Source organism: Cyanistes caeruleus, chromosome 14 (genome assembly GCF_971803275.1).
Source record: "Cyanistes caeruleus chromosome 14, bCyaCae1.hap1.1, whole genome shotgun sequence".
Lineage (NCBI taxonomy): Eukaryota > Metazoa > Chordata > Aves > Passeriformes > Paridae > Cyanistes > Cyanistes caeruleus.
In genome coordinates this window covers 2320847-2342027 of record NC_141714.1, presented here as the reverse complement: position 1 = coordinate 2342027, position 21181 = coordinate 2320847, and the positions used below count along the sequence as shown (strand labels likewise).

General features: G+C 42.7%; 1 long non-coding RNA gene across 18 annotated transcripts in view; it reads left to right on the top strand.

The window, feature by feature from the left end:
- LOC111929243 (uncharacterized) overlaps positions 1 to 21181 on the top strand; it is an 83953-nt gene that overhangs the window by 56081 nt on the left and 6691 nt on the right. Inside the window, exon 12 of one of the 18 annotated variants that reach the window (XR_015276151.1) lies at positions 16531 to 16664. The exons of the other annotated variants lie outside the window; for them this stretch is intronic. This is a non-coding gene — a long non-coding RNA (uncharacterized LOC111929243). The remainder of the gene's footprint in view (positions 1 to 16530; positions 16665 to 21181) is intronic. 18 annotated transcript variants of the gene reach the window in all.

The following is a 21181-nucleotide window of genomic DNA, read 5'->3' as shown; positions in this document are numbered from 1 at the left end:
AGCTCAATATTAAGGAAAAGGGAGAAAATAAGTGAAAGATTTTGAAAATGACATTACTTTTCATTATTCAGCTTCTGGCTTTCCTCATTCTGTCAGCACCTGTTGGTGGAGGGAGACAGCACATTGAAATCCCAGATTTTGGACATTGTGTCTGCAGCTCATGGACAGCCTGACACAAGCACACAGTGAGCAGCATTCACTCGTGTTTTGGTTTGAACTCCCACCACCAAACAATTTAAGAAATTAAATTGTACTGCAGAGAGACTCCTGATATTTTTACCATTTTTTGCTTCATTGTTTGTTCATTGTTTGTCCCGTCTGAATGCTTGTTCAGATGGCTTTTGTGTTCCCCTTCATCCTGATCATCCATTCCACATTCCAGCATCATTTTGTTCCACATAATCTTCCTTTCACGCTTTTCTCTGCAGAACTTGAGTCATATTCCTTCTGAACTTCTGCTTCCATGGAGTTTGCCAGCTCTAAGCCATCTTGGCCAACATCTTGTGCTTTTTGCAATCTGTAGCTGTGCTGCTGCAGGGATGAGCAGCATCCTAGATTGGAGACACTGTGTTCCTCCTTTTTCACATTCCTCATTTCACAGTGTGTCTTGACCATCCAAACACGGAGCTGCTTTTCATGCACAGCACAGAAACATCGCCCACCTGTGCTCAGTGCTTGGCTTTGGCACACCAGGGACCCCAGTGACTGATAGTGACAAGTCCTGCATTCCAAACATTTGGTTTTCTGTCTCCTCTTCAAAGCCTGGCTGTGGAAATTCCAATTGTTTGGGCATTACAGAGTTCAGAACTCACCCACAGCCTGAACCACACTTAACCACTGAAGTGTGAAGAGGTCTCAGAGAGCCACAACTCTCGAAGTCACAACTTTAAGACAATAAGAAGGGTTTTTATTTCAGTACCTTCAACCCATTTTTAAAGCAAACCCCAAATTTCATCTTTGTTTTTAGCTGCTAACCAGCAGCACAGCAGAACTTATTTCTGGAACACTGGGTACATCTGAGACAGCTGAGATCTGGAGAGGTTTTTCTTACAGGGTCCAACAGTTCAGCCAAGTCTGTCTGTGCCTGTTTCCCTGAGCTGAATGCACCTGGCAGAGGGACATAACCACAGTGTGAGAAACAGCAAATCCACAGTGGGAAATGCAGGACAAAACCATTGCTGGATGTGTCTGTGCCACACAACAAAAGCTCTCAGCTGGTTTGTTTTCCAGTGTTTACTTATCCCTATTAAATGAGTTGCTTAAGCTTAATTGGAACTTGGCCCAGTCAAATGCTGACCCTGCCTGCAAGAAATATTTTTCTCTATCAGCTACTTGAGCTAATTTTGGTCACTAATTTATGCATCTCTATACATAATGATACCTACATAATGTCTTTTGGAGAAACATTTGTTAAGGCTGACAATAGAAACTGCCAGATATGTGGTAGGTGGAGTTATTTGCAGTGTTTGCCATCCTTTACAGAGAAAATAAGTTTTGTACTTCTCCAGAGTAAGAGCTGCGTTAGTGACCTTCATTTAGAAACTACAGAGCAAGAACAGCAATACAACAAAGAACAGAATTCCCAAAGCACTAAATCCTAAGCCATTGGCCCAGCCAGTAAATCCCCTTAAAAGAACAGAGATTCCAGAGGTTTGGAACAGTGCTCAGTCCTCTCAGTGGAAGAGTAAACATAAATACCACAGTGACAGTACATTGGATCACTTCATAGCTGAGAGGATTGAGCATTTGCATGACTTTTTTCTCTGCTTCCTGAGCGTGTCTGAGCAAATTCTGCTAAATTCTGATATTTCTCCCTCTTTTCCATCCTTAATTCTCACATTTCATTTAACAACCTTGCCACGGTCAAATTTGTGCCTGCTGATCTGACTTCCTCCCTTGTGTGCCCCCACTTCCCCTTTAATTCTTGCAGAATGCCAACATCTTTTTCCATATTAAAAAATGAACTTTCCTTTTGAGCAGTTGGCAGCCTGGTGCCTGGATATTGCTCTGGGTACAAACCCAAATCCATTTCACTGTGCCACAATGCTCAGCCCTGGGTAGTTTGATGCTGGTTTCAGGGGGGAACAGGGACTGCTCAGGCAGGAATGCTCTGATTGAAGGAGCTCCAGGAAAACCCTAAATCAAAGGATTTGAACCAAGTGATTGCCCACAATGGGCACTGCAGCAAGCACAGACCTGACAAGCCAGGTTGGGTTCTTGGGAATGAGCATCACTTGTTTATAATTTCAGTTTGAATAAGAGATGCAGCACTGGGCTTAAAGGACTCACAGCCAGCATCCCCTGGGCCAGAGGACCTGGCAGAGGTGTTCCCAAGCTGTGAAGGCCCAACCTCAAGATCACTGGTTTATTTCACACAGGATAAACACAATCTGTGCTTTTGACTTAATCACCCTGGCCTGCAACTGCCCTGCTCCAGGGAAAGGAGTCCCTGGATAAACAGCTGCCAAGGGGAGTTAGGGCTCCTGGGGGAGGGAGGAAGAAGTAAGGGGCTGCAGGCTTTTTGTAAAGCCCTGTTTCACTCTCCAGCTTGGAATCCTCGACCATTCCTCTGCTGCTGAATGAGGAATGCAGCTGAGCCCAGAGAACTATTCACAAATACAAAATGAGGGGTGTGGAGGCAAAGCTTATCTGCCTCTCAAACACACCGTGGAGGTAAAGTGCATCCCCATGTGTGACAAGTGACGTTAACTGGAACTAAATATAGAGCTGCTTGCTGCACACTGATGATATCTCCCAGGGTCAGCTGAGCTGCTCTGCCTAATTTTGGCCTCCTGGGTCTCTGGAGGTTGTTGTTAGCAAAAGGCAGCGGTGCTGTAGTGGGTGGAGCAGTTCCCTTCTGGGATTATCAGCCCCAGGAGCCTGTGTCCATCCTGTCCCACCTCCAGTTCTGCAGTGTCCATCCTGTCCCACCTCCAGTTCTGCAGTGTCCATCCTGTCTCACCTCCAGTTCTGCAGTGTCCATCTTCTCCCACCTCCAGTTCTGCAGTGTCCATCTTCTCCTACCTCCAGTTCTGCAGTGTCCATCTTCTCCCACCTCCAGTTCTGCAGTGTCCATCTTCTCCTACCTCCAGTTCTGCAGTGTCCATCTTCTCCTACCTCCAGTTCTGCAGTGTCCATCTTCTCCCACCTCCAGTTCTGCAGTGTCCATCCTGTCTCACCTCCAGTTCTGCAGTGTCCATCTTCTCCCACCTCCAGTTCTGCAGTGTCCATCCTGTCTCACCTCCAGTTCTGCAGTGTCCATCCTGTCTCACCTCCAGTTCTGCAGTGTCCATCTTCTCCCACCTCCAGTTCTGCAGTGTCCATCCTGTCCCACCTCCATTTCTGCAGTGTCCAACCCATCCCACCTCCAGTTCTGCAGTGTCCATCCTGTCTCACCTCCAGATCTGCATCTTCTCCCTCCTCCTCCAAGTTTAAACTGATGCAGTTCATTCCATGGATAAATATTTAAACCCACATTTCCCTTCGCTTGAGGGAGAGTTGTCCCTTTTAGGAGACTGCATTTGTAGCAGTAGGGAGGTTAATACAGTTCTAGTCACAGTTTCTTACATCCCAATAGAAAACAAATATTATTTCCAAGCCTCAAAAATAATTTGTGAATGATGTCAGTGTTCAAGCAGCTCTGTCACATCTCTTTGGTCAGTGTTATCTACAAAGCCTCTTATTTTCATGGGGCATCCCTTCATCCTGCATTTCAAAACAAACCTTGTACTGGAGTAATTAGTGGGGCCAAATTGAAATGATTGAAATCTCTGTTTTGGATGAAATGACCCTGGTGTCCTCTGCTTTAGGATCTCCTTCAACCTTTCTGTGTCTTCACTTGAGAAGATTGGTTTTGTCCATGCCTCTGTCTCTGTGAGACCTGAATCCCAAAGTCCTGCAGTGGGATTCAGAGATGATAAAGTCACCCTGGTTTATCAGTTTGGTGACCAGCAGAGCAACCCAGAGAGGTTTTGGAGCCCAGCATGACTCAGTGCATTGTTAAATCTCTACAGCATCAGAGCCTCATCCTAACCACGGAAAAGAAACCCCATCTTGGAATGAAGTTCATTCAGAAGCTGGGATCTGGGAACATCTGGGAATTGGTTTAGTTTGCCTCTGGGAGGGCTTGAGTACCAGCAGCTAGGGAGTGATTCAGTGGCAGCAACAGCTTGTTCCTCAAAGATTTAACTCTGCTTGTGGTGCTTCCAGGGATAAGGAAATAGTTTCTCCTGATCACTTTGAATAAATGTTTGATGTACACACAAATAGCTAATGTAAAAGGAATTTAAATGTGTTATCCAGAAACAACTCCCTTCTATCTCCCCATTCTTTCTCCGTGGACAGAACTGAGAGCAGAGCCTGCACCCAGTACAGAATCACTGCTTTGCACCTGGCTGAATCTGAGGCAAAAATGATCCAAAGGATGAAGTGGGAGGATGTGAAATCTGCCAGCTCACTTAAAATGTACATCTTTAAAACTGGAGAAGTAATTCAGATCATTAAGAAGAGTAATAGTAAAAAACCTGCAGATAAAGGAAGGCATTTATCTTGAGCTAGGAAAGCTGCAGAACTGGCTGAATTATCTCTTTCACAAAGACCTTGTTGAACTTGGTGCCCTGAAACATTCTGGAATTATGGAGTGACCTATTTTGATTTCAGCACTGCCTCGTCAGTCACCTTTGCTCAGGAATTGCCCTGATTAAGAGACATCACAATGGGAACTCCTGCTAAACTCACTGCACTGCCTTTGCACTGAGGGCATTTACATTTAAATAGGGAATTCTGAGATGCTGAAGTGCAGAGCTGGTGCCAAAGGACAAAGCATTAATCACTAAAAACTCTGCTGCCTACCCAATTGTGCTTCCACATCGGGAATATTCACCTGGAAGAGACAAGGCATCTTCACCTCTAATCCATAGATCCTCTAAATACATTTAAATTACTGTACAGGAGACCTGGTCTTTCTCCTCAACATGGTTTTAAGCTACCCTTAGTTTTGTTACTTTTTAAATGACAGGAGGCCAATTTCAGACAGAAAATCTTTGACAGCTCCAGGTTTTCATGAAATTTGAGGGTTTAAGCACAGGCAATCATCCTCTGCTGTCACCAAAAGGCATTGATGGAGTCTGAGGGACTGTGATGAAAGGAAGGATTTCTTATTTTCATGCCTGCTTTGTTGGAAGAATGTAATTACTATGATATCTGAACCAATTATAGACAAAACAACTTCCAAACACTTTTAAAGTTACTCAATACTGAAAGATGCAGTGGATAATCTTATTTTTCATTTTTTTGCTAGCTAATGATACACTTGGAATTGTCACAGCCAAGTTAGAATTTTTCATGAACTGCCAGGTAGCAAAAAATGTTTTGTGGACTGTTTTGTGTGCATTTGTAAATTCTGCTCTTCACCAGAAGAGTTCAGAGACAGGAATTTTTATGAATTTATAGAATCTGAAAACACTGATTACCTGAACTATTTGGAAAGAGAGTGTTTCAAGGCCTGTGAGGGTGCACACGAAGCAATGACAACCCTGACATCCCAATTAGGTAATGGGTTGCAATATGGTAAAAATAAAGCAAAATTTCCCCTGTAAGGCAAATTAAAAACAATGATCCAGATTATTTTTTAAAAATAAAGAGACAAGTACTGAGACGTGACAAAGTAATCAGTGCCCATTTAAAGAGTGCAGAACAGAATATTTGTGAGTTTAACATCTGCCCTGTCAGGTGTGTTTGTGTGCGCTCACCATGGGAGCATCCCTTGACCCAGAGCTGTCAGAGGAGTTTCAGCCCCACAGGACAGAAGCTCTGGGACTGCAGTGCCTTTTCCCCAGCCAAACCCTGTGGCTGCTCCTCAGGGACACATGATGTGCACTATAATTGCACATTTCGAGATGGAAGGCTGGCAGGGATTTATTTAACAGCCTGGGTAACACAATGAACCCAGCTGGCTTTTGTTACCCCGGCTCAGATGTAACTCCACATCACACTGATAAAGTCCCTCTGAGGTGATCAGGGCTGCTTTTCTCAGCAGATTAGGGCTAAACTTGACAAGCACTCCCTAGTTTGTCCCCAGCAAAGCTAAATGGCGAGTCAGGAATATTTCCACCTGGCCAGATTAAAGATCTTTGACTGTAGAGGGGTGGAGGCAAAGGCTGAGCTGGCCCCTGTGCACTCCCCATGAGTTCAGACAGGTGCCTTTAACAATTCCAGCTTCTCCAAAAGTTTTAAAGGCTCCTTTTCTAGAAATTTATAGAAATCTTGTGTCTGAGGAGCCTCAAATCTGGGATCTGAACAGAGGTTCACTCAACACTGGAGCAGCAGCTGGGTGCTGCAGCTCTTGGCAGAACAAGGCTTGGCTGGGAGCTGCAGTGCTCAGTCCTCCACCAAAATAAAGCCTGGCTCAGTGCACAAAGGCTGTGTCCAAAGGAACAGGATCAAACCCAGCCTGGGGAAACCAGATAACAGCAGCTTTCAGAGATCTGAGGGATCTGTTAGTGTTCAGGAACACATAATCACAGAAAGATTATGTGAAGGTGCTTCATTAAAGAGCTCTGGGTGTCAGGGGTACATAGACCCAAATCTGACCAGCCTTGGTTTTGAGCTGAACATGTTTCATACTCTATATAACTTACATATTAATTATGAAACTTACATTGTCCTATTGTATACATTGATTTTGTCCAAGCATGGATTTCTCGTGGTCCCCCTCAAACCCCTGACATATTTTCTCATGATTCTTTAAACAATAATTACATGTAATCACATCTAGAAATTATATCATTTATCATATACTGACTCCACAGGTGCAGTTTCACATCATCTCAGCAAACACAAGGCCTAACATTTCCCAGGGCCTACTTTTAACACTTTTCCCATGGCTTGCCAAGCCTAACTTTCTTTCTAACTCCCCGAATTTTCTATGATTTTAAAATCTTTTACTATCAGATCTGCATGGAAATGCCTGTTCCAGGCAGGAATGGGAAAAGCTGCTGTTTGCAGAGGAACTGAGCACAGCTCAGCTTTGGTTTGTCCCTGAGATCAGTCAAAGCCCAGCAGATCACTCTGACATTCCAGCAGGGAGTGGATGAGGCTCCAGCACACACTGTCCTCTCCAGAGGGAGGATTCATTCCCAGCCTCTGAGGCCCAGGAGAGCTCAAAATTCCAGATGGGCCATATTTATCTGAGGGAGCTTCAGATTGCTTTGCTCAAGGTCTGCTTGAAGTCAGTCCATCTTTGGGGAGAAATTTGGAGGCTAAACACAAAGAACTCCCATTTGAACAACTCTACCTGTGGCATGAGTGAATTCCTTTGGATTTTAAAACCTTTTAACTTATTACAAGGACCCAAAACACAAAGAGATATCACACATCCTACCAGTGGAGGACTTAGCTGAGCTAGATAATAATGAGTGCAGAAAATATTAGAATAATTACCAAAAGAAAGCCTCAGCTGTTATATAAAGAAAGGCATTGACTATTAGCAATATTCTTCAGGCCACTTTAATTACATTTAATTTTACTTCATAACATTTTGATAAAGTAAATTTGGAGTCTTCTTTATGTTTGATTTTTTTTATTTTTTTGTTGGTTTTTTTTTTCCCAAACCCCCAGAACTCAATTAACAGCCTTTGTCTTCAAAGTCCTGGACAGAAGAGTTTAGAAACTGAAATAAAGAAGCCATTGTAAAGCACAGAAAGTGCAATTTCCACCTGAACTCTTCCCCTGCCACTTTGGCAGTGTCAGGACAGAATTTTCATTGCTTTGACTGTGCTTGTGTTACACTGAATTAGTTACAGTCCAGAAGCCACTTTTAAATCCCATCCCCAAACATGAAGATTAAATATTACTCATCAGTTTTCTGCAATTTAGAAGACAATTTTGTAAAAAAATCACCAACTCAAACCAAACAAATTAAAGTCCCCTGTGAATTCGGGGCCTCAAAAATTGATTTTGTGCCATTCCATGTGAATTTTTGCATTCAGTCCATTTTGGACCTCACTGTTTACAGTGCTGATGTTGCTCCAAGAGCTTTCTCATCCATTTCTCATTTCTTTTTGAAGCTACAAGTTTATTTTGAACCAATGTTTTAAAATTAACTCAATTATTAGATATTGAGTCTCAGATCACAGTAACCTGCTTTTCATTAAATATAATCCCTGTTTTGAGAGTTTGGCATTTTAGAACACTTCATGATAAAAAAAAAACCAGCTCTCAGTCTCTTAAGCATAAAGATCTGAATGAAAAAAAATATTTTCTACAAGCTCAAACCTTTTCTGCCTCTTCCCCCCTCCAAAACTTCTCCTAGAGGTTAACAAAAGTTGAGGGGTGGGGAAGAAAAATTTAAAATATCCTGTCTACAGTAGCATAAGCACCTGCAATCTTGAAGAAGGACATTTAATTATAGATACAAAGGGATTATTAAAGCTGCTGACCTGGGTAATAGAATATTTGAGAAGAGGAGAAAGGGAAGGCTAAGCCTGGGAAAACTGGCTTTTCCTGAAAGAAGGGAGCTGAACTTTGTAAATGATTCAGCCAAAAAATGGCAAGTAAGGTGTTGATAAACCTTTGAATCAATTCCCACTTATTTGCACAAATGTTCTTAAAGAAGGAGGCCCAAAAGTCCTTTGGGAATGCAATGTCCAGCCCAGTCTGCCAGGGGGTAGAATTTGTGGGAATGAGGGTTGAGGAACACGAAGGTCAGGGCTTGAACTTCTACATATCAGGCTAAAATTCTTAATTCTGCCTTTCGAAACACTATTATTAATAATTAACTTTGACCTTTTCCATTTAGAAATAGCATTTTGAACAGGGGACTGGCAGGGAAGGAGGGTGGATAACCTGTTTGCTGTCTTTCCCTGATTTCCCATCCTTTTCTCTCTGCTTATTTCAACCCTCTCAGTGTGTCAGGAGGGGCTGTCGTGTGTCAGCTCCTGCCTTGGAGCTGCCAGACACCAATCTCCAGTCTGGATCACACTGACTCGGGGAGAGACCAAATTTTCACCTCCAAATCTCTGCCCGAGCGGTGACTGAGCTTCAAAGGGAGCTCAAACACTTGTCAAGAAGCCTCCATGGGGGGGATGCAAACAGCATAAATTAAATTAAGCAGCTTTATTTATAAATTTAATATATTACTTTATATATATTATTATAATATATATATTATATCATATATATAATATCATATATACATAATATAATATATATTATATATAATATATAATATCTATTATATTGTATTATATATAATATATAATATATAAATAGATTTAATATATTATATATATGATATACATATTATATATAAATATATGTTATAAATTATAAATATAAATTATTTATAAATATTATAAATATTTATAAATATATCATAGGATATATTTATATATATTATATTATATATATTTATATAGAAAATATATAAAATAATATTTATAATTATATATTTATATATATTCATACTTATATATATTTATCTAGATTTATTTATAGTTATAAATATATTATGTAATATATTTTATAAATTATATTTATAAATTTATAAATAGTATAAATATTAAGTATAACAATATACTATATAAAATATGTATTAATATATTTATATTAATACATAAATATAATATAGAAATTAATTAATTTATAGAAACCATATATATATAAAATTTATGATATAAATTTATAAATTTAATGTATAAATTAAATTTGGGCAGCTTTCACTGCGCTGGGTACGGGACGTTCCTGGGTTCTCAGAGCCCCCGGAAGCCTCAAAGCTGCTCCTGGGCTTTTTTACTTTGAATTTTTTTTTTGTTATTATTATTTTTTATTTTTGATCCGAGCCCCGCTGCAGTTCTCAGAACTCTGCCTGTGGCATCCAAATAGCGAAGTGAGTCCTGTATCCCACGGGGAGCTCTCCTGGCGTGGCAGGATCAGGGATCCAGGATGGCTCTGACTTTCCCGGTGCCACCGCTGGATGTCCCTGGGAGCCAGCAGGAGCCAGCAGGAGCCAGCAGGAGCCAGCGTTCCTGCTCCTCCGGGCAGCGCTGCGGCATCCCCGCACCCCCAAACCCGCCCAGCCCCGGGGCATCCCCGCACCCCCAAACCCGCCCAGCCCCGGGGCATCCCCGCACCCCTAAACCGCCCAGCCCCGGGGCATCCCCGCACCCCCAAACCCGCCCAGCCCCGGGGCATCCCCGCACCCCTAAACCGCCCAGCCCCGGGGCATCCCCGCACCCCCAAACCCGCCCAGCCCCGGGGCATCCCCGCACCCCCAAACCCGCCCAGCCCCGGGGCATCCCCACACCCCCAAACCCGCCCAGCCCCGGGGCATCCCCGCACCCCCAAACCCGCCCAGCTCCGGGGAGCTCCGCTGGGCTCTGGGAGGGGACCTGGACACAGCAATTCCTCATTCCCTCCCCGCTCTGGGAAGCAGCAAACCTTTTATCCCGACATTTTATCCCAGGTGCATAAATGCTGCTTTGCTTAAAGTTTATACACGTTTTTCTCCTCGATGCCCTAAAAATAAGAGAGCTCAATGTGATTATTTTGGAAATGGTACCCAGGCACCTTTGGAGCAGGAGCTGGAGTTTGCCTGGATGAAGTTTGCTGCACACAGGGATTGCCCCAAGCACAGGGAGCAGCAGAATTTGCTCATGGGGGTGAAAAGAGGGGTTCTGGCCAGGACTGGGGATTGCACTGGGCAGAGATTTGCTTTGTTCTCTGGAGCTGGAGCTCTTGCAGGGCTGCTCCTGAGCTTCATGGCACTCGGGACATCGCTGGGGTGTCGGGGGACAAAGGCTGTGGGCATTCCTGCTCCAGTCATTCCTTCCTCTGGTCATTCCTGCCTGCTCATTCCTGCCTGCTCATTCCTGCCCCTGTCATTCCTGCCTGCTCATTCCTGCCCCTGTCATTCCTGCTGTTTGCCCCTGACTGCACAGCTGCACATGCCCAGGGTTTTGGGACCCCAGAGGTTCTCTTTGGAGAGGAGCATTCACCTCTCACTGCTGGGACTGAGCCTCACCCAGTCCTGTGTGACACATCTGGGAACACAGCTTCCCTCCCCAGGCCTGCATTCACTGAAACACACCTCTTCAATTCTTTATATGGATATTCTGATATAATATCTAATTGTTTATATGGATATTCTGAATCTGGGTTTGTTTCTCTAATGATTTATTAGCTAGGTAGGGATAAATAAATTTTTAAAAAAAAAGAATGATTGGTTCCAGTTCAGCACTTGGTTCAGTAATGATTCCAGTTTTTCTCTAGAGGGGTAACAGAGTGAGTGACAATTCTGACAAACTTTTATTCTGTGAGCAAATACAGAGAACAAATTTAAATTCAGCTTCTGAAATGGAAGAAAATGGGAGGAAATATCTATTAAAAAGAGTTAATATAAATGCACATTCCAAGTGAATGTTGCCCTTATGGTAATGTTGCTGTTTGCCTTTGTAATCAGGACTATTTTTACATAACCCACCTCATTTTTTTTTTGCTCTTTGGTTCTTCAAATACTGTTTTCACCATTTAAATTTGTATGTATGAGACTGTGTATATGGCTACATCCACAATAGTGTAGAATAAAGGCTACAAAGATTTGCTGGGCAGGAGATAAGAAATTTGCATTATTCGTCTGGTAAAGTAAGATGATAAAATAGTCCTAAAGAAAGCAAATTCATTTTATTCCATATGCCTTTGTGCCATTCACCTTGGGGAAAATGAAATAGAACACTCCTGTGGTTATAAAAATAGCAGAGAAGTAGAATTACAGCAGCAGAACTTACTTATGCACTGTAATTCAAACCTATCCTTTCCCTTTCTCATCTGATATTTCCAGTGTACAGACCAAGCAGGCAATAAATACTTGGGATTGTTTATCAGTGAGGTCACCCCTGGAATGGCCAGCTCATGGAATTAGTTCCTAATGAGATTATTAAGCCAGTGTTTATTTTGTGGGCTCTGAACAGCTGACATAAACTTAGACATTGTTATTTTACTGTCAAGATTGTGGCTGAAGCTCATTTTCTTTTCCAAGACTTTAAATCTAATCTAATCTAGCCCAGCTCCCAGAATTAACAGGACTGTTTTGTGTTGTAGAAATCTTCATTCTGCTCAGGGGAAAAATGAGCTTGAGCAGGTTGCCAGCCCAACTGCATGCTTTGTACTGATCAGATAAATGAAATACACTGCAAAAAAATCAAGAAGAGAAGAGGGGGTTCTCTTTTGGATGTGTTTTCATCCAGCCTCGTGGTAAATGTGGTGATTTTAGTTAATAAACTTCCTTCCCCAGTGAGGACGTGCATGGACAGACAGGGTTGTGTCTAATAAAATAAAATTCTCCATTTTAATGATGTTGATAAAGTGGAGCCCAGCAGTGTTTGAACAAATCCCACCATTGAGCTGTTGAGATGAGGAAGTGCTGAAAGATTCTGTCTCCATGTAAAACCACGGGGGAATTTGCAAAAGCAACGTTCAGTTACACAAGGAGCAATTTCAATTTTCAGGGCCATTTCTCTGGAATCCATTTGACTTGTCTGCGGAATTATTTAAATGCACAAAATCAGAATGGAGCAGAGAAGTTGTTTAATGAAGTCAACCACTGTCTGTAATTATGTTCCAGAGAATGAATATTAGTTATATTTGATCTTTATCCTCACTCAGACAAGAGTTCTTGCTTCCTGAGCTTGACCTTCAACGCTGTTGAGAGGAGCCGAGTTCTGCAGGATTCTGCATGAAACCTTTTCTCAGAGCTAAATTTACTTTGTGCTGCTTCACTGAATTGTGGAAGAGCAAGTAAATGTTGATAATGACTCTTTTGCATATTCCTTCCCCTGCTCCTGTCTCAAATACCTCCTTCAAGCACACAACAGAATGTGCTGGTAAAGAACCAGCCCTCAGAGTGCCCGTGCCAATTTTTGGAGTGTGGTCTCCAATCATTTTTGGAGTGGCTCAGAAATGTTTCAGTTCCTATCAGCAGTGTTCGTGTTGCATGGGATCCTCCCTGCAGCTTCAGCCAGGATCAATTTGATTTGTTTTGCAGAGCAGTTCCTCAGCCACGTGCCCTTGAAGGTCTCAGGGCCAGTGCAGGATATTCAGAGATTTTTTACCTACCCAAAAATTCCCTTGATTTGTTTTATTCTGCTTCGAGGTGTGGAAGCTCTTTGTACTTGAACTTTTTCCTCACTAGAGCTGAGTTACTGGAGAATCAAATTTATCTCCAGGAAAAGCAATGAATTATTTTGGTTCCAATTTTTCCAGGATCTGTTCTGCTTACTTAGACCTTGGATATTCAAAAAACAAAGTTCAAGGAGCTCCTCGGTGTCATGGGATGGTCAAGGCATTTATCCAAGGGGGCATTTCATCTCTTTCCAGTTACAGTTAATGTTCATACTGGTGTAGCATCACATCCTGGTGTAAAATGAGCAGTTTGTTCTCTCTCTACCACTTTTCCATCACTTTTGTAGCATTTTAGGTTATTCTTTCCCTTAAGAATGAATTTGGGAATAATTGTTGCCTTTTAGCATGGAGTTTCCTAAAAGCTTTTTCCTTGAAGAAGCATTAACTTTAATTGTTGTGAGATTAATAGGCAGGGAAAAGAGATACAATAAGAGATAATGTGTTCATATTTATAAAATCTTTAGACAGGCTCCAGTGAGTTCTCTAATTAACCACAGGAAGACTTTATGGGTGCTGAATAAATTAACATAAAAAAGGAAAACCTTGGTCGATAGAATGCCCAAAACCAGGCTATGTATTGTTGGTCTTGCAAACAGGAGTCACAAATAGTCAGGAGAACCTAAAATGAGGGTCTGGTTCCCTTTTCTTATGTGACCAAACTCCCTGGTGGCTCACACTGATTTACAGTGATGTAAGAGCAAATCAGGTCTCCACTTCTTACAGACTGAACAGAGTCCATTAGGTCTATTTTAGCTCAGTGAATTTGTTCTTTTCAAAGATATTTTAAGTCAGAATAAACCTCAGGATCTACTCTTTAATGAAGGCAATATGAGGAGTTCTGGAGACTGAATTACCCCACTGTGTGTGCTGCCTTAAAGAGCACTGAACCCCCCATGGGTGCTGTGCACAGCATTCCCTTACCCAGGCTGTGCCAGGGCAGGGTTAGCCTGCAGATCAGGAAAACTTCTTCAGGGAATGGTCCTGAGGCTGCCAGAGCTCCAGGAGGGTTTGGACAGGCTGGGATTGTTGGGGTGTCTGTGCAGGGTCAGGGCTTGGACTGGATGATCCTGGTGAATCCCTTCCAACCCAGGATATTCCTTGATTCCATGGGGTAGAGATTTGTTGATTACATGCATTGACCTCTTCCTCAAAATGCTGTGTATAAAACATTAATCACAGCAATTTCCTTGATGGCTTCTTGTCCCCTGGAAAAGATGAAAACTCAAAACCCATCAAGAAGCTGATTTGTAGAGCAATTCCTGAGCACAACACCTTGCAGCTGTGGTAGTTCCTGCATCAAAATTCCTGGGAAGCTGCCAAATTAATACTCAGCTTCTTGGGAGAATGAACAAAACACCTGCCATAACCAAATGTCTCCAGAACCACCTTCTCTAGCAGCCTTTGGGTGTGGAAACAGCAAACCCCTCAGGAGGAAGCCCTGTGTGCTAGGATCTGGGTTTGGGGGTCATCCCTGCCCGTGGAACCAGGTGATCTTTAGGGGCCCCTCTGACCCAAACCATGCCCTGACTGCTGGCCTGTATTTTGAGGGCAAATCTGAGCTGTGCCCCAGAGAACCAGGCCTGAGCTGGCTCTAGGAATGCCAGAGCAGATGAAATTAAAAGGCTTTGTGAGTGATTCCCTGTGCGGATGAGACTTTCTCCTCTCACTCTTCCATTTGTCTGCTTGGCTTCAACACAAGGAAAAAAAGAATTGAATGAGAGGAAGAGCCTTGGGGGTGGGATTCCTGTCATCAAGGATGCATTCCCAGTGCTCCTGCCTCTGCTCTTCCAGGTGCTCTTCCATGAGCAAATGGCCTCCAGTTTTAAGGAGTCAGCTTCTGAAAACCTTGTGTGGATCCATGTGGGAACAGAGGGAAAAGGGAGTGCCTGGTGCTGGAATTCTGCAGATGATCCTTGAGTGTTCCAGAGCAGGGCACTGGGATGGCTCTCCCATAATCTCCTGGATTATTCAAGGTTGTACAGACACTTCCCACTGTACAGAGTGAAGCACTCCCAGATGCTTCTGAGAAAGTGATTTCTTTACTGTCAGGACATGTGGATGAGAATTATTCACAATGAGTATTTTGAAGTTGTTATGTGAGAGCACAGGATTCAAACCCGTCCAAAAGAACTCCTTGTCCCAGCTGCTGCTACATTTAATACCCAGGGCCACAGGTTTCAGGGAAAGGTGCAAAAAGTTGCCAGTAGGATAAAAATATACTGAGCAACTTCTGGGATTTTTTTTTCTCATGTTTTCTGACTTTGAATCCCACTGGGTTTTTATTTCTCCTCTAATATTGTATTTCTTTGACCCCTTCTGAATGTGGACGTTCTAATTACCTACACAAATGCTCAGCTCTCTTTTGGCTCTTACTGAATTCCTGCAGGTCACCAGCCCTGGCTCATAATTTCATGAGTCACTGCTGAATGTGCACAAATGTTGGGAGTTAGGGCAGCCTGACCCTCCGCTTCAGCACGACAACGTTCCACGCACTCTTTGGAGAGGTTATTTCACAGCCCCCAAGCAATTGTGTCATTATCTGGAATTATAAAGGCATTTACTGGGCAGGAACAGCAACCAGAAATGTGTCTGGACCTCTTATTATGCCCTGCCAGTTTTCCTCTTTCCAGATTTGCTTCTGGAAAGCTGCAGGTGGAGCTGATGTAGAGAACCTCTCACAGGATCTGGGAAAAGGAGGGGTTGGCTTGAAATTACTCTTCAAACAAGATCAAACTATTTTGGAAGATTGTTCTGGTGAAAGTATTAATCTGTATTAGCATGAATGATATTATTAATGAGGGGACAGCAAGAAGCTCATAACGTTATCTCTGCCATAGGGTGCTAGAGATAAGAGGATGTAAACCCTGATGAATGACCACTTATCTTCTTCATTATCCATAGATTCCATTAGAAACCTCTGACTTCATTTCCAAACACTTAAAACACTGCCTCAGAGATGCTCTTGGTAATTTAGAGACACAGAGTTATTCTAGACACTTTTGAATCCTGTGCCCTGGTCAAAGGACTGACTGACCTCAATCTCTTTCATTTCTCTTTCATTTGTTTATGGCAACCAATTCCCAAAGGCAAAGCCATTGTTTGGATTATTTTGCTGAGTAAGTCCAGAGCCAGAGAACCAGAATAAATAGAATGATAAATAGAAGCAGCTGTATATATTTAGTATATTCTATAAGCTCCCAGTGCAATGGATTCACCTGCTGAGCAGCAACTGAGAGAGTTTGCAGCCTGTGATGCTGGAGGGATGAGCAGTGTGTGCACTGAGGGTGGCAGTGAAATGGGTATTGCCCTTCCAGAGTAGTTGCAAGTAAGTCTTTGAAAACAATATTTTTCCAGTGCTTTTCAGACTGGAGCATTCTTCTCTACAAAATTCCTTACAGAAGACTGTGTGTTTTTCCCTGTTCTGGATCACAGCCTCATCTGGAGAGCGGTGTGGTTTGAATTACTGAGTGGCACTCTGAGGAGAGCAGGTGAACAAAATGGTTTCAACTCGAAATGCAGGAGGAGGGAAGGCAAAATAATCCCTTAGGATTTAATCCTGCAAGGGGCAAAAGGAAATTCTTCAAAGTCAGCCAAGACTTATTTGCTTGTTTGTGACCTGCAAGGCAAGGAGGAACCTTTAGATGGTGGGGAGAGTCTTGGTGTGTGACAGAGCTTGGGGTGTGCAGGAATGTGCAAGGTGGAGCTCCTTGGATGTCCAGGGAACATCCAGGGAACATCCAGGCCCAAATGAGCTGGGATGGATGGCTGGATGGATGGATGGATGGATGATGGATGGATGGATGATGGATGGATGGATGGATGGATGGATGGATGGATGGATGATGGATGGATGGATGATGGATGATGGCTGGATGGATGGATGATGGATGGATGGATGGATGGATGGATGGATGGATGGATGGATGATGGATGGATGATGGATGGATGGATGGATGGATGGATGATGGATGGATGGATGGATGGATGGATGGATGGATGGATGGATGGATGATGGATGGATGATGGATGATAGATGGATGGATGGATGATGGATGGATGATGGATGGATGGATGGATGGATGATGGATGGATGGATGGATGATAGATGGATGGATGGATGATGGATGGATGATGGATGGATGATGGATGGATGGATGGATGATGGATGGATGGTTGGATGATAGATGGATGGATGGATGATGGATGGATGATGGATGGATGATGGATGGATGGATGATGGATGGATGGATGGATGGATGATGGCTGGATGGATGGATGGATGATGGATGGATGATGGATGGATGATGGATGGATGGATGATGGATGGATGATGGATGGATGGATGGATGGATGGATGATGGATGGATGGATGGATGGATGGATGGATGGATGGATGATGGATGGATGGATGATAGATGGATGGATGGATGATGGATGGATGGATGATGGATGATGGATGATGGATGGATGGATGGATGATGGATGGATGGATGGATGATGGATGGATGATGGATGATGGATGGATGGATGGATGGATGGATGGATGGATGGATGGATGGATGATGGATGGATGGATGATGGATGGATGATAGATGGATGGATGGATGATGGATGGATGGATGATGGATGGATGGATGATGGATGGGGAATGTGCAAAGCCATGTCTGGAGCAGAGCTGGTGGCTGCCATTCCCCAGTGGAACATCGGTTGTGCAGAGCTGGCTCCCAACTTTCCTGCTGTTCCCAGAGCAGTTTGCTGGGATCACTGTGCCATTCCCCTGGGAATCCTGGGAAAAGCCAGTGCCACCAGGCTATGGATGGCTTGGGGGGCTTCTTCATCCCCTCCTGCACTGGGATGGGAATGGAGCTGGGAGTGCTGCTGGAATTTAGCTGCGACCTCATTTTATTCCATTTTATGAGCTTAGAACCTTAACAAATCTGTAGGAGCCATTTACTGTCAGAAAGACAAAACTCCCTTTTGTAGACAATATTTCAAAAGATTCCCTTTTTTTTTGGTCCCCTTTGCTACCTTTTTATAGCTCATAAAGAATGATTTGGTTTTCCTGCTTTGTTTCTATTGTAGTTTATGAACCTGCCAGCTAATAAAATTTCAGGAAAATCTAATTCCATTGAAAAGTTCAATTCAATTTTTTTAATAGGAATTTTATTTGAACACCCTTGTTTTAACATAGCTGCCAGCAACATGAGCAGTTTTAGGAGTTTGTTGGAGAACACATTTCATTCCCCATTCCAAAGATGTCCTGGATTTTAATAATTTCCGAGGGCAGGAGTGGATACTGAAATGACAAACTGCTGTTGCCTGTACAAAAGCCTTCAGGCATCCTCACAAAAGCATTGCCATCAAGAAGATTGTGCTTTGGAAGCACTGTGGGAGTGAAGGAAAAGATTGGAATTCCCTTGCACCCCTTCCATTCCTGCTCAGTGGACACAAGCCTTCTGAGCTTATGAATTAGAGGAGTTTTATCTGCACACAAAAACTGTTCCAAAAAGCAGGAATCCCCTGCCTTATCTCAACTCTGCTGGCAGTTTGGGAATTCTGAGGAAGGCCAGGATTGTTTCCTGCTCCCTGCCAGCCATTCTTGGGGATTTTCTATCACTGGCTTCAGAGGGAAGATGGAGCAGCCCAAAGGCTGCTGGCTCAGGAGCTTTGTGTGCACTGATGGATAGTGCAAAAAATGCAAATATTCCTTTCCCTTTGCCCAGTCTGTCTCAGCCTGGCACTGACAGGTGCTTTTGTCAAAGTTTATCAGAGAATCCTCAGCCACACAGCTCAGAGAAGTACTTTTGGTTTGATATTTAGGTGCTGTGGGGGGCATCCTGACACACCTGGCAGAGGAATGCACATTTCAGCAAAAACGATCACGTAATTAACAAAATTAATGAAATAATGCAAAACTCCAGTTCCTCCGATTTCCAAAATGAATATTTTTAAGACACTTGGCACTTTTAGAGTAATATAATTAGGGTTTTGTTCAGTCTTTTACTCTCATACAGTCTTACTTTTAGTTTCTTCTACACATTCCTCAGCTCCCAGGGCTCCCAGCTCTTTCACTGTAATTTCTCAGCTCCTTTAATGAGGTGGGCTCAGTTATTGTGTGGCAGGGTTTGATTCTTTCCTGTCAGAGGCAGAGTTCAACTGCAGGGTGACAAAGGGACTCTGTCCCTTTAGTTGTGCATTGAAGTGCCTGGGGTGAAACCTCACACTTTTCCCTAAAAAATTCGGTTAGCCATTTCTCTAGATGGGTTTTCAAGCTTAAAACCTTGAAAATTTTAATGTCTCCTTCTGGAAAAATCCAGCACATTATTCTTTGCCTTCTGCAAATCTTTCTTGGAGGAGTTTTCCTCTGCAGACATCACCTAACACAGACCAAAGCTTCCCCTCCACTGTCTCTTTCATCTAAAACACTACAAAAGTCTGAGCAATGCTATAAATCCATACCCATAATCCATAACTTTTCCAGGAAAGAGCTCTGTCCTGTGAAGATAAGTGCTTCACTTTCCAAGCAGTGTCTACTCTCAATTGATCAAAGTTGATATTTTACTGATTTTTTAAAGTTTCTACACATTTCCTCAGCCCTGTAAGACACATGAAGCAGTGATGATGCATTGAAATGATTTTGCAAATATATACACATTCTTATCTGTGTGGCACATAAAAAATATTGAAATATGAAGTGTCATTATAACATTTCCAATCGTTCTGTGAGCAAATTATGTTCACCAGCAAATGTAAATATTGAATCTGTGTTAAAATTTCATCAACTCTCTTTGCAATCCCTTTCATCCCTCATTAAAATGGAGTCTTAACAAGCATTCTTTGCAGGCATACGTGACAAACTTCTGGGAAGTGGTTCTCTTTCAACTTCACACTAGAAATGTTTCATATGATGCTTCCTGTCACTTTTGAGGATGTAGATTTTAAAATAAAAGTACAATGCTACTTCTCCCTTTTATGGGAGTTTTTTCTTTATCTGGAATATATCTTCTGCTCATTTCCTCTGATGAAGCATGCTGGAAAAAAAATAAATTTTCCTTTATGGCAAAAATTCGAATTTAGAACTTTTACTTTCTATCAATAAGAGCTGGTTTTGCCAACCCAATTCCAATTCTCTCTGTGCAGAATCACTTTCCTAATTCCATCCTGGTATGACTTCACAACCACAAGAGTCTTTAAAACTTTTTAAAATGAAGAGTCGTTAAAAGCAAAAGGAGGATCATGAATCTATTTTGGGATTTATGCTGTCTTTTATTGGCATTTTTCATATTTTTTGAGGTAAACTTGTGCTGTGCTCCCAGAATGTTTCATAGCCTTTGTCTGCCTTTGGAGGAAATTGAATGTTCTTCCCTACGTTGTAGTTTGGTTTAAATTTCCTAAACTTCCCAGCTCCCAAACACGGTGAGGAACTGAAATAATGAAAAGCTAGAAAGCCAGGCCGGGTTCTGATGGTCTGCTTTGGTTTGCTGCTTTTGTGGGAGCTGTTTCTGGATTTCCCTCCAGGTGATGAATCCTCTCCTGCACTTTGGGGCACTTCGCATGGAAACAAGGAAAGAGGGAATTTTCTGAAGGACAATTTGTGCTCTGAATCTGAGGGAATCGAGTGATGTGACTGTGCACTAATCCAGATATCTGCAGCTCTGTCTGCTGGGGGGTCAGGGGCACTTAACTAAATCCTGGATATGGAAAAACTTACTCATGTCACAGCACCGAGATCCTGCTGCCCCTGCATGGATTTTCCAGCTCCCAAGAGTTCTCACTTTCCCTTTTCAGGTCTTTTCCCACTGTATCAGGCTGGAGTAGGGCAGCATGAACAGGTCTTTACTCACAAAATACTCAGTGAGTAGTTGGTGTTGAAGGCAGTTAAAATATTGCTCTTTACTGAATGATGTTAGTCTTGCTGAAATAAAAAAGTCCCTGGCACCTGTGTACTAAATGAACTCTTAATAAATAGATTATTGTTAATTGTACCACCCTTGGGATAATGTTG